The 15,242-nt window shown below is 47.4% G+C and overlaps 1 pseudogene across 1 annotated transcript; it reads right to left on the reverse strand.

Annotated features, from left to right (window-relative positions):
* Positions 1-1,031: 1,031 nt before the first annotated feature.
* On the reverse strand, positions 1,032-4,923 carry LOC308640719 (zinc finger protein 521-like; annotated as a pseudogene). The gene has a single exon. The product of its transcript is annotated as a zinc finger protein 521-like (transcript).
* Between the last annotated feature and the right edge of the window lie 10,319 nt (positions 4,924-15,242).

Consider the following 15,242-nt stretch of genomic DNA (forward strand, 5'->3'; position numbering starts at 1 on the left):
CACAGATAATGAGTGATAAAGGAATATTCATAATCTAAACTTGATTGAAAAAATCAGGAACACAGTGATCCTGATTTGAGAATGATTCTGAGGAAAGGAATGGCTAGGAAAATGTCTAGAGGCTCTACTGAAAAGAAGTTGGGAGATATGAAGTCTAATTTGTAATTTTTTAATGGTAAACTGAATTTATTTCCTCTTGGAAAACAATCCAGTAATCTCCAGGTTCAGACCACAGAGTAAGCATTAATAACAGTAACATACAGGTTAGTTCAACTGATTTAAGAATTTGGCTGTGTGAATCATTAAGGAAAACCTTGAACACTCAAAGCTTCAAATGTATCCAGGAAAAAAATTATTTTGACAGTCTACATAACAACTATTGCATATATAGTGATGCTACCTGTCACATCGCAAGGCTTACAAATATATATACGGGCCGTATCCAGCTTGGGGTTCTGTTCTGTGAGAACATCTCTTCATGGTTTGCAAGAATCTTCAGCAATAAAGAATAGTCTTGGATTTTAACTGTTGATATACCAAAAGAGAAATTCTAGGCTTAAGTGTATATAAAAGGAAGTCTAACCATAGTTCCATGTGTAACAGTTGTTTTTAATCTGTCTTTCTTAAAAATACTTTCTCTTAAGCCATCTTGTTCACTTTTTTTTAATCTTTCCTGAATAGGGCCCAGGTCCACTTGTCTTTATAAGACCACTTTAGTATCAGACGACATAATACATGTGCAACACTTTATATACAAGGAGTCTATCAGGTGCTCAAAAGTTCAAACACATGAACATCCAACAGTTTTGATAATACAAGTGTTATGGTAAAATACAATGTTCTGAATAATTTACATTAACAATGAAAGTTTCTTGCAAAGAGTAAAACATGTTCCCTTTTTGTGCCACAAAAGTAATTCTCCTTGAGAGACTATACTTTCACTAACTGCTGTGTTGGGTCATCATGTGATTAGAGACACTGATGCATTTTCTTTTGACGTTTATCAGTTTGCATGGGCTTGGGCTGACATCTCAAAGCATTTTCTGGATGACACTAAGCTGCAGCTCTGTTTGGATGAAAAACTTCTGTGGACATTGTGTACAGTCATAGACCTTGTCTTCTTGTCCATGGGCAGAGCAAATATGCTGCTGCAACTTGTTTGCTTGAACAAATACTGTAAAGCAGACAGGACACTTGAAGGTGCCTCTCCTCCCTTCAAAGCTGTGCTCTATCAGGTAGCACTGGAGTTTGGCAGGAGAGTCGAAGGTCTGGCTGCAGAGTTTGCACTCATGGTTCAGTCCTTCATCAATCATGTGATTTGCAACATGAACCTGTATTTCCCATTCATTGTAGAAAATCATCTGACACTCGATGCACTGATAGGTCTTCTTCTCATCGGACTGGGAGGGACTGATTCTGGGCATGGGCGACACTTATGGTGATTTCAACTGTGAGCTGTTGCTATCTGGCACGAGCTCTCAGTGCATGGTTTGGATGTGGTTCTGGAGTTCACTTTCAGACTCGAACTTCACATTGCAGCTGGAACAGCGTGTCTTCAGTTCTCCTGCCTTGCCTTTGCTCTCGATGGCACTCAAATTCTCATTCTGGCCAAAACCTGGTCTATTCGTGCTGGGCGGGAGGCTGATGCCTGGGCTACTGCTCTTACTGAGATTTACGCAGCCAGCACACAGACCATATGGCAGGCTGTTGATGTCAAGTTTCACCAGATCTTGCTTGGAACAGAATTCTTTTAGGCAAGATGCACACTTGTACAGTTTTTGGACATGCTGGCCATGCCTGGTGGTCTGGACTGTGGACCCATTCCCTGTCTTTTGCATGTGGAATGTCCCATGGATTTTGAGTTCCAAGGTGGAGGTCAGTCTTCATGCATACTATGCAGCAAAATCCCATCAGAGAATTCTTCAGGTCAGGGTGCATTTGGCAATGCTCCAAGAACTCCTCTTCACTCTGTAGAGGCATCTTGCATATCCTGCAGTTTCCAGTATCAAGGCTCTTACTGTGCGTGACTTTGTGTTCTGTAAGAATTAAAAGGGAGGGAAAACGTTCTCTGCAAATAGGGCACATGTAGTGTTTGACCATGCCTTGGTGGGTCTACATATGTTCACGCAGGCCATTTTCAGAGAAGAAGGTTCGAGAACACATGTTGCACTTGTAATTCCCTTTAATGAGCTTGGCTTTCTTCTTCACAATGGCACTTTCTCCAGGTCTGATATAGTGGTCCTGGAGCTGGTGATTCTGCAGCAGAGTTTCCATAGTGTACACCGCCCCACAGATGTCACACCCATACATAGGCTCAGAGCTGTCCACATCATTCTCACTCCCATCGTGACTGTTGTGGGACTCCTGGCTGTTGGTCAGTAGGGTCTGCAGCTTCACTTCTTCTTTATGCACCTGCTCAGAGGCTCCATTTGTGCTGTAGTTGGGCGTCTTGGTTTCAAACACACAGTGCTTCTCTTGCAAATGTTTCTCTAGCAGAATGATGGCATGGAAGGCTTTGCTGCAGAACTTGCAGTTGTACTTCTTACTGTGAGTTGTGATGTGGCACTGAAGCTCCACCTCAGTGCCAAAGGGCTCACCACAGAAGATGCACTTGTACAATTTGCCTTGGTTTTCCAGGTGGTTGTGTTTCACGTGGAGCTGCAGGTCAGTCTCGTTGCGGAAGTCCCAGGTGCAGGACGTGCACTGGTAGACCTTCTTTTCATTACTGTGCTTCACAGCCAAGTGCAGCTGAATGGAGACTTTGGAGTCAAAAACTTCTTGGCAGAGGGTGCAGCGGAAGAAGACAAAAGTGTGCATGTCCAAAGGTGTTTCTGAAGGTCATCTACTGATGTGAACTGCTTGTCGCAACTCTCACAGATGTAGTAGGTTGAGGTGATCATAAAGTGAATGGTCACAGGCTTCAGCAAGGATTCTTGGTTGGGGAATTCCTTGTTGCACTCAGGACAGGTCAGTTTCGGCAGCACAGTGTTGAGATGAGTTTTTAAGTGAGTCTGAAAGCTGTCTAGGGATGTGTACTTAGCACCACACTGATTACAGATATATTCTCCGGCGGGATGCGCAGATGCTCCCCCTACTGCCTGCATGATCTTAAGAGATGTCTGCTTTATGGCCACAGGAGATAGGGGGCTCAAGGCCCAGGATTTTTTCCCATTGTGAATATAATTCAGGGCCAAGGGAATGTTTTTATGATTCTCTTTGATATGCTTGTACAGCTTAAGAACACTGTTGAATATTGGCGAATTTGTACAATAGATACAGGAATAGACTTCCACTACTGGTTCTTTTGGGTCCCAAGCACTGGGGATCCAAACTGAGAGCCACTGAGGTCACAATGCACCTGTCTTATATGCTCTTCAAGGGAAGAGTCAGTGACAAATCCCATATAGCAATGAGGACAAAATAATGCATTACTATCCTTAGCTGCAGGGTTTGCAAATCCGTGAGAACATCGGATGTGCTCCTTAAGGGTGTTGAGGTCGTTGACAACTTCACAACAGAAGTTGCACTGGTAAACTATGGCAGGCATTGCAGAAACAATCAGGCCTGGGTCCCGAGCTTTGTGCACTTGCTTAACATGTTAATTTAGGTTATAAAGTGAGGGTAATACCTCGAAGCAATACTGACAAATATGGGCCTGTTCTGGCTTATCTAAATGAATAGTCTTTAGGTGAATCTGCAGAATTGCAAGACTCAAGAATGACTGCTTGTGGCAGTAAATACAGCTGTAGATAACTTTTGCTTGTTTACTCGAGGGGCCGGTCATGTCAGGGGTTTGCTGAGGAGCCCCCTTCCTCCCTCGACTCTTTGGGATTGGTGGGGCAGCCTCCACCATGGTTGAACTGTCCACTGAGAGGTTGGAATCTGGAGTTGGGATGGACACGGAGATGTAGCCCACCTGGACCAGGGAAAGGCTGTTGCTGTGATTGCAGGACTCCAGTTGCTGGTGACTGTTCATGTGGCTGTACAGTTCCTCGACTGTGTGGAAACTCTCAGAACAAAAGCTGCAAGAGTTTTTCTTCTCCCCTCTGTGCCCCTGCTCCATGTGGTTCATGAGGCAGGTCTCCTCCACAAAGAGCTTGTGGCAGTAGACGCACTGCAGGGCAGCTTAATCCTCATTGGGGGAGCATTCGGGGTGGCACTCTGCAATGTGCTTCTGGAGGTCTTTCGGGAAGTCAAAGCCTTCTTCACACTGACTGCATTTCTGAGTGTCCTTCATCTTCCAGTCCTCCATCCTGGAACCAGACTGGGAACTGTCCTTGTTCCTCTCATGAACCTGCATGTGTCCGTGTAAGGAGCTAGAGGACAGGAACCCATGGCGGCAAATGGCACATTTATATGGCTTGTTGGACGTGTGAGTCTTTAAGTGGATCTACAAGTGATCACTCCTGGAGAACGCAGCATCACATTCACTTCAGTGGTACTTCTTGTACCCGGTGTGGAGCTTTATATGGAGATCTTGGTTCCGCTTGTGTTTGAACAGCAGACTGCAGTAGGCGCATTTGAAAGGCAGTGACTCTGCTCATGGTGCTTTAGGTAGCTGAGGTGGCTAAACGACTTGTCACAGAACTGACATGGGTATGGCAGTCCAGGGGCACCTTCTTCCTCTCTAAAATCACAACCTTTTCCATGACTAGGGGAAGTCTGGTCCTTGTTAGAAGGTGAGGAAGCTGGCCAAGAGCATGTGGGATCATCTTCAACATCCACTCCATCTGTCAGCTGATATTGATTAATCTTGTGTTCTGTGATATAGCTCAGTGATTCAAACACCTGGAGGCAACTGTCACAGTTGTCCTCCCGGTCTTCTGTCCTCTTCTTACAATCTATTACCTCTCCATCTTCAGCCTTGTCTTCAAGTTTACAGTTTGGGTATTTGAGGGATCTTGGTTTCGCTTGCTTGTGGCGGCGAGACAGCCTGCAAGGTCTTGGACTGTGCTGGCACTCAGGTAGTCCACATAATAATAGAAAATGGAAGCAAGGTCCCCAAAGCCATCAGGATGGCTCCAGAGGGGGCCCTAACCCACAGGGACTCGCTTTGTATGTAATCACTGAGGAAATCATTGTCAGCCCAGCCTGCATGCACTCACACACAGACAGGGGGGCATGATTAAAAGGCTAGAGCACGGGGAGCCAGAGGGAGGAGGGGTCGCGCCAAAACCCAGACTGGAGGCGCCGGCTGTGGCGCGCGGATCCAGAGCCTGGCAGCGGCCGAGCGCCCCGCACCCTGCTCTTAATTCGTAATTTTTTTGTGTGTGGTTTTTGAATAGTTCTGAATTCCCACAGGAAAAAATATCTTTATGATTCAAAAATACATACTGAAAACGCTTGGAAACCCCAGTTTTTGCAGAGGGCCCTGTGGTTCTGTGTCTGAGCTGGAAGCAGCCTCAGGGAGGCCTGAGGATGGGCTCTGCTTGCCATGGGTGCACCTGGCCTATCAACATTTCAGGACCAGCTGCACAACTTCTCCAGAATCTTGACCATCCACCCGCAGTTTCTGCAGAGCCTCACTGAAGCTTTACAGAAGCATGACATTGCTGGCTGTGAGATGGTACAGCCCCTTGGGAGGCCCAGGCCCTGGTCGGCCACCAGAGGAGAGACCCTTCAGGGGGAAGGGAGCCAGCATAGCCCAGAGATATTGGAAACAGCTGGCTAGTGTTTCCTGTATCCCAAGACCCAAAGGAGCAGGTTATACATTGTGTACTTGTATTCCAAGCCTGGAATACAAGGACACAATGCCTCTGCCAGGACCTCTGGCCTAAGGGAGTCATAGCCAATGAAGAGGATGGGTGGAAGGGCAGAGAACCTTTGGAGTTCACTCTCCCCTTCCCAGATACTAGATGTGTTGGCTGCAATGGTCTGTGCTGAAATGCTGACAAGAGATAATCTGAAGCCAAGTCCCCAGGCCTGGCTGAAGCTGGTTAAGAAGCTGTCTATACCGCTGGAGCTCGTATGCTCAGATGGGTACTTGAAAGATAGCAGGATCACAGTCAGAGCTGTCATTGAAGAGGTCAGGTGAGACCCAGAGCCTAGCTCTTCCTGGCATGCTCGGCTTGTGCTCATCAATGGACTATGGGTTTTGGCACCCCTGGCAGCAGGACAAGCAGGTTCTCCTGCCATGGCAGGGGCTCTTTGTGCACTCACTCTGCACGTGATGAACCATGTCACGTGCCAGCCATCTCATTAGATGTGGGAGAAAGAGGAAAACCAATTCAGCGAAACCATGGTGCCCCAGGGCCACAGAAAGGCAGGCAGCAGCATGAGAATCACTGAGTTGGCAGGGAGCCACTAGAAAGGATGGGGGTGATCAGAGCAAGCAGGCCTTCAGGATTGAGGAGGATCCCAACCCATGCTGGGCTATAAGAGTCAAGAGGGACTCGCTCTGTGCAGGATTGTGAGAGTGGGGCACAGTTGCAGAGTGGGCACAGTGGCAGTGCATGCTGAGGTAGCAAAGTGAGACCCTGGGTCCTACCTTCATGGAGAGCTGGAGGAGTGTCGAGGGCAGAGCTGGTGGTTAGTTTCTTCTGTCACCTCACCTTCCCATGCTGCCTTGCACATGCCCTCTTCATGCCCTCCTCCTGTCTCAGACTCCTCTGTCAAGGCTAAGTCCCTGATACCCTCTTTTGACAGAATCCAGTGGAATTGGGTTTTATCAATTGCATTCTTTTTGGAGCACGTGTTCCTGGGGACCAAGAGCCAGATTCTGGAGCTGTGCCAGCTGATGACCAAGTACATCTTCTCACTAGACAAGGTAAGCACTGGGACACAGAGACCAGGAGCCCACTCCACCCTCACCTGCAGGTCAGTGCTGGGCTTTCACAGAGTCACACAGGGGGATGTGACACATTGGCCAGCCATAGCATGGATAAGCTCAGTTGTTTAAGAGTTGGCCCTCCCTGATTGCTAAGTCAGGGCATGCCACTTAGGGATAGCAATGACTGTACACAACAGAACTTCTGCAGGGAACTTGCTTATGGATGCTTTTCAAGGGCTGGAGGAGTGGGCTTCACTTACACCCAGGATGACCTAGAACAAGCCAGCAGCCTAGCCCTCAGAGGTAAAATCACCTTCACCCTAGGCAGGATGGCAGTGATGCAGGAGAATGCCATTGAAGCTGGGGACTTCAAAATACATACTATAAAGGGACCACAGGAACAGAAAAACACTGAGCCTCTGTCCTCAACGCCAGATAAATCTGATGACAGTGCTACTAGTCCCCTCAGAGAAAGCCACTATCTCTGTGGCCAGGCTGTCCAGCAAAAATAGCCACTCAGCACAACACCATTCCCACCTATTTTACCCTGTGATCTTGGGCTAGGGTGACTATCACATAAGCACATCCCATGGGTAGAAGATCATTATCCTTCAAAGTGCCCACTGTCAGGGTATCTGAGAAAGGCCGCTGTAGACAGGTGTGCAGCCTTTGAAATGCAGGCAGGCACACCAGACAGAGATTAGCAGAGATACCAGATGCCAGTGTATCCAAACTTGACTAGAATATCAGAGGCCTTGTGCAGGATGGTCTATACAGGCCAGGGCTTGCTCACAGCTCCCAGGTGCCTGGTACCCACATTTCTTCTCAAATGACCTCTGTCCTCTTCAACAAACACCTTCCAGCTACTTGTCTTCAAAGTCTATCCCTGCTGTCACAGCCTAGGGAGCAAAAGAAGGGGTGGCAGTGCCAGGGATGGACCCCAGGGCTTCACGCATGCTAGGCTGGCACTCTGCCATTGAGCCTCCCCTCAGCCCCTGCACACAATACCTTTAAGAACACATCCCAGGCTGGTGGCACATGCCTGTAATCCCAGGAGCTTGAGATGCTGAGGCACAAGGATTGCAAATGTAAAATCAGCCTCAACAACAGCAAAGCCCTGAGCAACTCAGTGAGACCCTGTCACTAAATGAAATACAAAGTAGGGCTGGGGGTTAGGTTTAGTGGTTGAGTGCCCCTGAGCTCAGTTCCAAGTACAAAAAAAAAGAATATAGCCCCCAAACACACACACACACACACACACACACACACACACACACACACACACACACACCTGCTCATATTTCATTGCCCTAAACTAAGTCCCTTGGCCGCATCTAGTTGAAAGGCAGTGGGAAAACTTGCACAGAATGTGCTTATGTGCCATGGAACTTAAGAGGCGTTTTGTTGTTGTTGTTTTAGAAAAAGGAAAAAGAAGTGTTTTTTTTTTCCTTTGCTAGCAAAGGAGAAACACAAGGGACTCTGTCCCAGAAGCTGTGATTTCCCTATTAAGGGGGAACACAGGGTTTTTTAAAGAGGCAATTCAGGGGAATCCTATTTTACCAGAAATTAGGAAGGAGAGATTAGGGAGATCAGGGAGGAGAAAAAAACAGGTCTGCTTTAGAGCAGCAAAGCTATCTTTAAAGCATGAAGTGAACTGCTGTTACAGAGGTTCTTTAAGGAAAAGTAAAGAAAAATGGTGGAAAGGAGTGTGTGTCTGTCCCTGTGGCCACAGGCATCCTGGACCATCTTCCCATATGGCCTGGACAAAGCTCTTTCTAAGTCTTTCCTGTCCCATCCAGGACCCTCAGATCTCTGGGGATACACTGGCCACTCAGCCAGGTCCAGTGTGGTCTCCAGTGGTCAAGAAGCTTGCTAGCTGAGAGATGGGTTTTCTGGCTCTGCAAGCTGGCATGGGCATATTTGTAGGTGGTGGGAGACTTTTTCTTCAATCTAATGACCTCAATAAATTCACAAGTTTCTGGTTCATTTCCTTTTAATACGATCCCTGTGCAAGTAACCACAACCACAGATGCTAGCCAGTTAGTTCTCAGGCTTGAAGCCTGTGGTGTACACTGGTCTCTGTTCTGTGTGCCCCTTCCAGCTCCAGGGAATCCCCAGGGCCATTCATTGGCTATGCGATGCCTGAAAGGTTGCTGCCCTACATTGATCTTTGCTGCTCTCTTCCTGTGGTTGGGAGCTTAAGTGCAACTTCAGGGATTGCCAGGGGCCTCAAGTCTTACCTCCTGCAGGCTGCCACTTCAGAGCTGCCTTCTCCAGTTAGACTACACTCCCTGGATGTTGGAAAGATGAAAGTAGTCAGTACATGATGGATATTCAAGTCTTCTTGTCAGGTCTGACAGAAGGGTTAGAGATGGCAACCAGAGGTGTTAAGCAGGTAGGGAAGCTACAGAGAAAGATGCTAGGAAGGCCAATTCTTGTGGCTTATCTGTCATGCAATTTTTCCACAGGTCACAGGGAACTGGCTTTCCCTTCTATGCTATCCCTAATGTCCTTAACCAGCACCCCACTACTGGGCCACTGCTGCTCTTTTATTAAAATGTGCTAAAATATACATAACACAAAATGCACTGTGTAACCACTTTTAAATGTGTAGTTGTCGACATCAAACACTGGGTATTGCACCACCACCAGATGCTGCTCCAGAGTGTCCTCACCTTTGTCACCTAACACAGACTCCCCAGCCCTTCCCCAGCCCTGGGAGACCCCCCACTCTACTTTCTGTCACTCTGACTGCCACAGGTACCTCACCTAAGTGAAATTGTTCAGCATTTGTCTTTGTTTTCCGGCTTGTGTAGGTTTGACCAAATAAACAAAAAGTCTCTGCAGCTCTCAGTAAGTTTTAAGCCTGTAATTGGGCCTGAAACCAAACTGTTTGAGAAAAGCTTCTCTGTAATATGGAATTTCATATTCATTCAAGACTGTGCAAACATACTTTTAATGAAAAGTGTTAAATCTATTACCTACATATTGTATTATACCTTTATATTGTATTTTACCTTTATACACACAGAGAAATATATGGGCAGATGATTGGTTAATGGATGTTCTTTTTTTTTTTTTTTTTTGGTAGGGTGATTCTGCCATCCTGACATCACCAGGAATAATATTTCTCTTTTCACTGCTTCCATGCTGTGAAAGAATACATCCAGGCCTACTTGTCCCTGTTAGAGAAGAAGGTGTTCATCATTAGAGGTAAGACCAAACTCTACATGCTCTTCATCAATTGCCTAGAAGAAAGCTGGCTGCCTCTTTATTGATTTATTTTGCAAACCATCTGAACCATATGGTTTAGGCAATAGCAGAGTTTCTGAAAAATTACAGAATGCAGCTTTATTCAGTATAATTAACAGATGCTTCTTTTCCATGTGGAAAAGAAAGAAGTTTCAAAGACATTGCTTTGCCCTTATATGTCACACACACAGTCACAAGTCACTTGGTGATGTTTCCATCACTGCATGTCTGATATTTGCATGACAGTAAAATTCCCTAAGGATTCATTCTTGCAGGAGTCCCTATTGTTAAACAGTGTTTGACTATGTTGACATGTGCATGTAAGTGCAGAGCAGAAGAAACCACAGCCTGGATGAGTACACCACACGCTTAGCAATGGTCATTCCCAGCTGGCAAGATGATGAATCCTTTTTATTTTTAATGTCTTCATATTTTTACTTCAAAAAGTGTTACGGTTAGACACATTTTTTCCTTATATATTTGTTTTTTTCCAGTTGTTTACTATGATTCAAAAAATTTATAATCAGAACTACAATGATGGCCTTTATTTTCCCTTTAACTCTCACTGGCAATTTTAGAAAGTTGGGGACTTGCCTGTTACAAATAATAATATTCTTTTCTTTCTTTTTCTTTGTTCCTTAGGATTCAATTCATGAGAAGACCGGTGCTTATTGCACAAGGAATAAACTCGACTGCCAGAGGGAGGAAGGTCATTTCCTACAGACCTGCCATTTTGGAGTTGGTCGAGTACCTGCAGGAGGTTGCACGAACCCACCAGTGTCCTGACAGAGCTTCTGACCTCCTCTAGGAGCTTCAAGAGGGCTCAGGCAGGTCTTCTCTACCTTGAAGAAGTTAGCTACAGGTTCAGAAGGACAGAAACTGTCAAGGGTCTTGCTGGCCCTTACCATGTTCCCCTCTTCTGGGTGTTTTTATACTGAGTTCCCCAGAAGAAGGCCCTCAGTCCCCAGTCACTGACCAGCTTTTTCCTTGCACTCTCAGAGCTGACTGAGGGAGAGCAGCACCGAATGTGATGCATAGAGCAGTTCCGAACCCAGACAGGGAAGGACTGGCACTGTGCATACCTGGTCCGGAGGCTCTCGAAACTGCACAGGATAGAATTTGTGCAGAGCCTCTCCAGGCAGGGCCATCGGTGTCTGTGGGTGTTTCCCAAGGGGATCACTGCACAGGTGAGATGCAAGTCCCTGCAAGAGCAGGCAAGTGGAAGGCACCACTCCTCACCCTCCCAGCCCTCACTGCAGGCAGGACAAAGGCAGACATCTGGTCCTTGGTCTCTGCTTCAGGGTAGGTTTTGGCTATCTGCTGTAGGGCAAAGGTAGGCATGGACACATGTGTGTGCACACTCCCATGTGTTTCTGGTTTGTTGTTTACCTGCATTTTATTTAGGCTTCACTTCTAATTGACTTGGATATAGGAAAAGTGAATGAGTATTATTTCTTTCAATATTTGCTTCCAGCAAATTAAATGGTAACAGCCTGCAGGCTGTGTCTTGGTGTCTCTGCCAGGCAGAGGTGGGTAAAAATTGAGACAAGTGCAATGAGTTTGGCTTTCAGGCTTCTACATTCCCAGTAGTCTGAAACTGGTAAATTCTAACTGTCCTGAAGTTTAAGAAATGGCACTGAAAATCCTGGCATTTTTAAGATGACCAACTGGGACTCAGAGATGACATATTTTTGTCTCCTTGCATGGTATGGTACCATGTGTAGAGAAAGCAAGCAAATCTAGGGTCGGCCTCCCTCCTCCTCGGGCTCTCCATTCCTTTTGAGGCCATATTCCTGAAGACCCCCAGGATTGTCATGCCTGGGCCCCACAGGGAGTTCCAGGTCATTTGTCTCTAGCCTTCAATGGTGCCTGCCATCTTTCTTCACCTATGGGGAAGGGTCTTTGCAGAACACCCCACCTCACCCAACCATGACTAACCCTCTTCTCCTGGGCTGAAGAAGGACCACACAGGCCAGATGGACTGATACTTGGTGCATGGGGACAAGTACAAGGCACTTTGTGATGCAGTGGGCTAAGCCATGCTCTAGTGCAAGGCCTCCATGGCCTGAAAGATTCTCCCTGATGCCAGGTGGTGCCCCTCACACCTTTATCTTCCCTGATGTATCAAAAGATGCAGGTATTGTGGAGAAATCCTCTGAACAGCCCCTAGAGTAACACTATGTGCCAGGAGGCAGATGCCCATGGCCTCCCTAGTGAATGAAACACGTCAGCACAATTAGCAAAATTTATAGCTATGTAATTCACAATCCACATGTATGCTTATGAGTCTATTTTGATGTTGATACAAAGTTTTAGGATTCTAATATTTAGAAAATATTTTTAGTTGTAGAGGGACATAATACCTTAATTTAATTAATTATTTATATGTGGTTCTGAGGATCAAACCTAGTTCCTCACCTATGCTAGGCAAGCACTCTACCACTGAGATACAACCCTAGCCCCAGGATTCTAATCTTTTTTTTTTTTTAAAGAGAGAGTGAGAGAAGGGGGGGGGGAGAGAGAGAGAGAGAGAGAGAGAGAGAGAGAGAGAGAGAGAGAGAGTTTTTTTTTAATATTTATGTTTTAGTTCTCGGCGGACACAACATCTTTGTTGGTATGTGGTGCTGAGGATGGAACCCGGGTCGCACACATGCCAGGCGAGCGTGCTACCGCTTGAGCCACATCCCCAGCCCCAGGATTCTAATCTTTAAATTGTTCTGGTCTTGCTTTCTGAGTCCCTATTTATCCTGGCCTCATGCCAGGAAGAGAAAATAGAAAATCCTATCTCTTCTCAGGAAACATTTCTAAGACCAGTGAAGTAGTCAGAGGAGAATAGGTGCTGACTTCTGTTGCTCCATCATGGCTGTCTCACCCCTGTGCACTGAGGTTAACCTGAGCAAGTCTTATGAACTCGTAGCCCCAGTCCTGTGCGTGGAGGCCCATGGTGTATGGCCCAGGGAAGGTTTCCCTGGTAGTGCTGTGTAGCTTCTGAATGCCCACTCCATGCCCTGCCCACAGGCCTGCAGAAGCTCCAGAGCTCAACAGGTGGTCTATATGCTGCTGGCGCTGTTCAGAGAATGACTGCTCTACACTGTTCTCACAATGCAAAACTCCACCCTAAGCCAGAGGTGAGTGACACATTGAGGCTTCCTTTCAGTCTCATGATTGGGAGGGACTTTTTGAGCATAGTAAAAGTCACAAACTTTTATTCTTATCAGGATAATAGGAATTATGCCCTCCTTCGTAATTTCCTATCTAGAATAGAGGGTGTACCCTAGTTTTGTGGAAGCACTGTTTTCTGTTTAACCCAAACCTTACAGATTCAGGAACATTATCTAATGTTTACCAAAACAGAGTATCAAGATCTGTACAGGAATGTGGTTGCTGTGTTTCTATATGAAAATTCTCTTTCTTGAAGAATTTCCTCTCCATTAGTGATACTTTAATTGTATTTACCTTGATATTTGATGTGTACTCAGTATTGAAATGTGTGACTTTCAAAGAGAAAACCCAAAATTCACATAGTATTCCCTTTTTGACATATCCTAACATGAAAAACTTCTTTTGTGTCAGCAATGTGAGGCTGTGAGCAGGTTAATTGAAGATAGCAGGATCCTTTCTCCTCCGGAGGTCAGGCCTTTGGCAGCGTCCCTCGTGGCCAACATTCTGCCTTTGCTGAGCACTTGCCCTGGTGCTGACAGCCTTGAAGAAACAGTGACAGAAATGGCCATTTACACTGCAGCTGTCCTTGAGTGTGGGCAGAGTGAAGTCCTGGTACCCTTGAAAAACTTGGCCTTCTCTCTGGCCAGCATGGCGGTAAGTTGCACTAGGATAACTTTATTTTTGCATTGAAACTTCAGTGTATTTTCATGATGAGACCTAGCCTATGGCTGTGGGAACTCTCAAATCTGTCCACCTTCCAGATTCTCTGCCCCATTTACCCATTTGATCCTTCAGCACAGTCCTGGTGAAAATGCGACCTGCCTTTTGCTGTTTCACACAGAGGTGTTGCAACTTGGGAGGCTGAGGCAGGAGGATCACAAGTTCAAGGCCAGCCTCAGGAACTTAGCAAACTCCTGTCTCAAAAAATAGGGCTGGGATGTGGCTCCGTGATCGTCCACCCCTGGCTAAATCTCCAGTCCCTAAAAAGTAAAGAGAATACACTGAACACCCGGTAATGGCGTGTATCTTGAAGTCATCAGGGACTGAGGTATTGCGTGTGCAGTTCCAAAACACAGGACATTGGACTTGGCATGCACAACGCAGAGGATGATGGGATGACAGGGAGTGCCTGATGGCAGGATCTTAGGGCTCAGCGGAGATTCTTCAGCCTTGCACTTGATAAGTCTCAAAGTCAATGTTGGACAGACGCCTTGATCTGGTTTGGGGTCTCCAGAGAGGAGGCCTGGGTAGCTTGTGGTTGGGGACCAGAGGCAGAGGGCAGGCATCACCAGGCAAGTTCCACTGAGAACCCCTTCGGTGCCTTCCTGGGTTGTGGTCCCAGGGACTGAACCCAGGGGCACCTACCAGCCGACCTGTCCCAGCTCTTTATAGACAGGGTCTCGCTGAGTTGCTGAGGCTGGCCTCCACCTGGCGACCCTGCTGCCTCAGCCTCCACAGTCGCTGGGATGACAGCCTCACCCCACTCGCCGCACCGGGCCCGGCTCCTCCGATGTTTTCTAAAACATTAACCATATTCCAAGCCAAACCCCTCCCCTAAGCCTGCGCACAACTACTGCAGGAGTGGTCTTCCTGGACGGCTCCCCCAGGGGCACCTCTCTATGCTTTGCTGTGGTCCTGATGCAGAGCGGATGGCGCAAGAGCTGGGCGCGTGTGGCCACGCCCCGGGGGGGGGGGCAGAGTGGGCGGGGCATGGGCAGAGCTGGGACCGCGCTGTGCCTGTGCGTCCGCGAGGGGGTGCTGCAGCTTTGCGTCACTGGCCTCGCGTTGCTTCTCGGAGGCAGTGGCAGAGTCCGTGAGAACCGCGAGGAGGGGATAGCACGTCCCTGCTGCGGGTTGCCTGAGGCCCAGATGACCAGGCCTAGGTCCCCACCTCGTCCACGCTTGCAGTTCGGCTCCTCTAGGGGACCGGGCTATCCCCCACCCGGTGGCAGTCGCTGCTGCTACGCGGGTCGAACTGGGCTCGGGAAGCCGAGAGGCCGCTGGTTTGCAGGGACAGTGCCTAGGGGTCACGTCACCTCAGGGTTCTCCCCGTCTCCTG

This window comes from Spermophilus citellus (genome assembly GCF_964194105.1).
Source record: "Spermophilus citellus genome assembly, contig: SCAFFOLD_94, whole genome shotgun sequence".
Taxonomy (NCBI): Eukaryota; Metazoa; Chordata; class Mammalia; order Rodentia; family Sciuridae; genus Spermophilus; species Spermophilus citellus.